The sequence below is a fragment of the Myotis davidii genome, unplaced genomic scaffold (assembly GCF_000327345.1).
Source record: "Myotis davidii unplaced genomic scaffold, ASM32734v1 scaffold175, whole genome shotgun sequence".
Classification (NCBI taxonomy): Eukaryota; Metazoa; Chordata; class Mammalia; order Chiroptera; family Vespertilionidae; genus Myotis; species Myotis davidii.
The window spans coordinates 730209-735985 of record NW_006286972.1 but is presented as its reverse complement, the minus strand read 5'-3'; the positions used below and the strand labels follow the sequence as shown (position 1 = coordinate 735985).

General features: G+C 39.7%; 1 pseudogene; it reads left to right on the top strand.

Moving 5' to 3' along the window:
- The first annotated feature begins 826 nt into the window (after positions 1 to 826).
- LOC102757888 lies at positions 827 to 5350 on the top strand (annotated as a pseudogene).
- Positions 5351 to 5777: the final 427 nt, after the last annotated feature.

Sequence of the window (5777 nt, the reverse complement as noted above, 5' to 3'; positions counted from 1 at the left end):
GTTCAGGCCAGCAACTAAGTGGGGGTAAATCCAAATTTTGAAGAAGAACAATAGAAAAGAAAAAGTCGTTGCCTGCAGAGGAACAAAAACCACTATCCTACTTAAGTCGCTCCCATTGTTATAAAAATGTCAAGTGTCCTTGTGCTCAGAACATCCTCTGGCCACTGCTTTAAAAGCTTGTAATTGTGAGAAAGTAACTTAGGTCTGGATTTCTAAATCTGCACCAGCATGTTCATTGTGGGCATCATAATGGTACAAGTGCCACCTTTGTCAGTTAATCCCTTTGCTTCATATAGTCAACTATCATTCAGAGAATCTGTAGTGAGGATGAAGTTGCAAACTGTTATCATGCTAATTTTGGTTCGCAAATTTCTGATGACCAGTGCCACATAAAATAGGTTGTATTATGAGACATATAGGAAATAAATGACATTTCTTTTTCTGTTGGATCCTATGCTTCATAAAGAACACTTGAAGGGGTTCTTTTCTCCAGTTTAGAAATTGCACTGGGCTATACATCCCCCTTGTCCTTGGGGGATGCATTCCAAAATCACCAGTGGGTGCCTGAAACTGTGGATAGTACTGAACCCTATACACACTGTTTCTTCCCATACATTCAGACCTATGATAAACTTTCATCTATAAATTAGGCACAATAAGAGATTAGTAACAATAACTAATAATGCAGTAGAACAATTATAACAATATACTGTAATAAGAAAGAGTACTGTGTATGTCTCTCTTCCTTTCCCTCAAAGTAGCTGCTAATTGATCTGATAGTGGAGATAATACCCTAAGTGACTGGTGGTCAGGGAGTGTATACAGAATGGATACACTGGACAAAGCGATGATTGACGTCCTGGGTGGGACAAAACGGGATGGCTTGAAGCTTCGCCATGCTATTCAGAACAGTTCAAAATGGATGGTTATTTCTGGCATTTTCTATTTAATATTTTTGAACAGCAGTTGACCATGGGTAACTGAAACCGAGGAAAACAAAACTGTGCATAAGGGGGGACTACTATACAGTAAACCCTCACTTAAGGTCCTCGATCAGTTCTTCGACTTTAAGAGAAATGATGTATAACGAAACCAATTTTACCACAGGCCAATTGATATAAACAGCAGTAGGTTCCTATAGCATCTCATAATGTTAAAACAAATGATGCTTTAACATTATGAGATTATAAGACCTGCTATAGTTTAAAAGTTAACACTTACGCAATTTGTTACAAATCTTTGATGAAATCTAAAAAGAGAATGGGGCATTTGCATTAGGTCAATATGGTTTCAAGCTTTGTCAAAGATAAAAAAAAATGTAATCAAAGAGTCCTTTGTCAAAGGAGATGCAGGCTGAATAAAATATTTTTTTTTGTGTTAAAAGTAATTTCTGACTTATATTTTAATTTTCTTCCTCTTTTAACTGTATACCTTACCATCCTCAAGCTTTTGGTTACTGTTAAATTCATACATGTCAAATATTTTGCTAACATTCATTCTTGGATGATCATTATGACATGAGAAAAGTCATTTTTCTTTGCTTTTGTTTATTGTTATGAAACCAGTGAAGAGCACCAGAAATTGTACTGGGTTATTGATTGCCTTAGTCTGTTTGGGTTCTCTTAACAAAAAAACAATAGACTGTGGCTTCAACAACAGAAATTTATTTCCTCACAGTTTGGAGACTGGAAGTCCAAGATCAAAGTTCCAACCAGTTCTGTTCCTGGCTCATGGATGGCCGCGTCTCCCTGTATGCTGGTATAACTTTCCACAGTGTGTTTGTGTGGATAGATCTCTCTCTTCCTTTTCTTACAAGGGCATCAATCTTATTAAATCAGGACTTCACTCCTATGACCTCATTTAACCATAATTACCGCCTCAAATCCCCATCTCCAAATAAAATCACATGCGGGGAGAGGGGGACGTGTTAAGGCTCCAACACATGAATTTGGGAGCGGGGAACTCACACAATTCAATTCTTAACCCTGATGTAGCAACAGAATTAACAACATCAGTGTTTCCAGTGGTTTAGCTTCCTACATAATGTTTGAGTTTCTATAGTTAACATTTATGGAGCATGTACTCTGCACCTGACACTGTGCTAGATTTTGGACATTATAAAGAGGAATAAAAGAGTCTCCTGTCTGTAATCTTATATTGTTTGACAGGTGACGTTGACGTGTATACTTACAAACTTCACAATACCACGTGAGAAGCTAATAGAAAGGTGCACATGCTATTCCAGAAAAAAAGGTTTCTCTACACTGTATTTTCCATCAGTATATCCTAATTAGTGTTTTTTTCCTATTTTACACAGTAGGAGACCATTGTTTTCTGCTCTGGTCTCCGAGCCACCAAAAACGGTTGTGTTTTAGGTAGAACATTTTATTCCTGAGCTGCCTTCAGTGACTGTGGCAAATGCTATCCATGTGGCATCATTTTATTTAGTCTTTTCTCTCCCTCAATATATGATTGATAAGACTTGGGACATTTTGATGGCTTTAAAATCCTCTAAAGGTGAATTTATTGCTCTTACCAACTAATAGGACTGTTTTCAATGGGATGAATCACGAAGAAAAATTTCTTACAGACTTTGAATTAACACTAAGAGCATTGAAGTTTTACAATTGCCTCCATTTTTATTTGGCTGTAAAATGAAATCAGGTATGCCTATACATTCGTGTGTTGTCTAATTTTTGCTTGGTCACACTTTCATTAGTCATGAATACTTCTGAAATTATTGGTATCAAGCGGGACCAAAGGAAGGGCCCACAATGTATACATTTTTGAAAACCTCTCTAATATCATCGCCACTTTCAGACCTCTTCAGGGCAGTCCTATGTTGACTTTCCAAAGTTAAGTTGAACAAGTTCAGGAGACACCCTGAGTTTATAAGCATCGTGCTTGGCTTTGTCCTACCAGCTTCCTCAGCACTATTGTAGCTGTTGGGTTTTAAAACTGTTTCTATGAGCTTTGCCCTTTTATTTATTCTAGCTGGTGGACACACCTTTTCCTTTTTAAGCTGGCGTGTCAATGGCCCTTCCTTATAATAACAGTTGACATAATTCTGTTGAGCTTGAAGGAAACAGTATTAAGGAAACACGGGCTGTTTCTCACTTTCTCAGGCCTCGGCAAGGAGGAATGCAGGTCTCACACCAGGGTCAGGTGGAGAGAGAGCTATACCAGTGCATGCAACTAAGAATTTCAGATTCGCAGGCATGCTTCTTTTTGTTTGGGATTTACATTTTTGCTCCTACCCCAGGATACTGAGTTAGAACCATAGTGAGATGCCATGTTTTTCACCTGTTAGATTGGTAAATGTTCTGAACAAGCAATAACAACCACTGCTGACAAATACTCTGGGATGGAAACATTTTCTTACTTTGGTGGTAGGAGTGTGAATTCTTCAACTGTTTTTGCAAATAAATGTGGCAGCAGTTATTCAAATTAAAACTATATGTTATGTGACAATTTCAGGTCTAGAATTTTAACTTACATTAAAAAAATCACGTTTGATAAGGAACATGTATACACAGAATGCTATTTGTAGCATTGTTTTTAATGCCAATGAACCATAAGCAATCTGAATGCCCAAGAATAGGGAATTGAGTAAATTTTGGTACACACACACACACACACACACACACACACACACACACAATGATATATAGGTTATTTAAATGCCCCAAATGTGAAGGATGTTCCTAATATACTGTGAGATGAATAAAAGCAAATTCAAAGTAAAGTGAACAAATACAACTTGTTAAAAAAAAAAAAAGCCAAACCTAAAAACAGGTTATGTGGTCTTTCCAGTTGAAACCACGAGCGTGCAGAGAAGAAAAAAAGTGAATTTTGCAGAGCTGAAGATCAAGCTCCTGAAGAAGAAGTTTATTCAAAGGATGTTTAGAAAGAAGCTTATCTATGAGGAAGGTAAGCACTATCACAGGAATATAGGCGAAATACTGAACTGGGACAAGAATGGCTAGGATGGAAAAAATAAAAAGCTGGCAACTTCTAAGTACCTACAGAATCCAAACTGGCATTTGTCATCTGGATCCATATTAACGATGCTGATGAACCCTAAGTTCCGAAAGATGTTGTAGTTTCTTCACCTCCGCCAGATGTTTGATGGTACCTTCGTTAAGCTCAACAAGGCTGTAGTTAACATGCTGAGGATTGTGGGACCATTTATTTCATGGAGACACCAAACCTGAAGTTATTCATTGAGCTACAAGCATGGTTATGGCAAAATCAATAGGAAGCTAATTGCGCTGACAGATAACACAAGGATGGCTCTTGGTAAACACGGCGCATCTGCACAGAGGATCTCACTCATGAGATCTATGCTGTTGGGAATTGCTTCACAGAAACAAGCAACATCAGCTGGCCCTTCAAATGATCTTCTCGAGGTGGACTGGAAACAGAGACCAGGCATTTTGTAGAAGACGGAGATGCTGGCAATAGGACAATCTAAATAAACAGGCTCACTGGAAAGATGAAAAAAGTGCCTACCATAATTATTTTTTGTCATCTGGTATGTCAATGAATAGTGACTTCTCTCAAATTGAAATGTAAAACAAAAGGCAAGCGACCCCCCCCCCCGAGAAAAAAGGCTAAGTGATGGACCAAAGAGAAAAATGGGACCAGTACACACCCAATTCTTCACATTTATTAACTAAAAGAGGCATGGGGGGTATTTACTTTTCATTCATTTATTTATTTTTTTGTTATATCATAAACGGGAAGCCACAAAGGTGGATACTGGGTGAGGGGAGGGCTGAACACCAATATGGCAGCCAACCTCATTATCACCTCTCTAAATGTGAGCAGGGGGCTGCCTCTGACTTTTTGAGCACAGAGATTTGAAGAAAGATATTGACTGGGGAGGAAGAGAATGGCTGGACCACCCAAGTTGCCTGCAGTTACTGACAGCCACTCTTCCCTGAACAGGGGTCTTAAGGTTGCCAGGGTAACCAGTTATGTGCAACCTTGCAGTAACAATCTGCTTCAGAAGAAGTATTGCCCTTACCTATGCCAAGGTCAGCTTCCGAGGGTGGGAAAGATAAAGGCAGCAGAAGGTTATTGATGGATGAAGATGTCCCTTCAATGGGTAGGAGTCCAAACCTCCAGATGAGTCAAGAAATTCACCAGATATTCATGCGCCCTCCTCACCCCACCCACAGACCTAGGCACCAATTTGCATGTGGGTATCACTGTCCAAAGATTTGTTAGAAGAACGTGGTAGGAGAATATTTGAAGTTATTCATCTATGCTTTTTTCTCCCTGTATGTATTTTCCTTTCTCTGTTCCTCCTCATTTTAAGCAGGTACTGGGCTATGAGGAAGTGTGAGGCAGGATAATGTTTCTGGCTATGAATTACCAGTCACCCCAGTCTGGAGGAGAAGTCAAGCAAGATTTCTAGAAAAGGCAAAATGAAGGAGGAGTTGTGGGCATTGACCAGGTACCTTGGCCAGAGATAAGCCAAAAAGAGATGTTCAAGGGAATAGGAGGTGTAGGGAGGGAGGGAAGGGGAGAGTTGGTGGGAGCAAAAAGGCAGGCTCAGTGCCTGATTGTCAACTTCATGAAGAAGGGAGTTACCCTCCCTTCCCCCCTCCATTGTCTTGCCTCTGTTGGTTGTGCTTATATGCATGCGTACAAGTCCTTCAGTTGGTCTCTTACCGACCCTCCCCACCAAGTGTGTGTGTGGGGGGGTAGGAGAGGCTGAGGGGATGTCAATGGGGGGGGGGAAGGAGACATATATGTACTACTATTTGTAA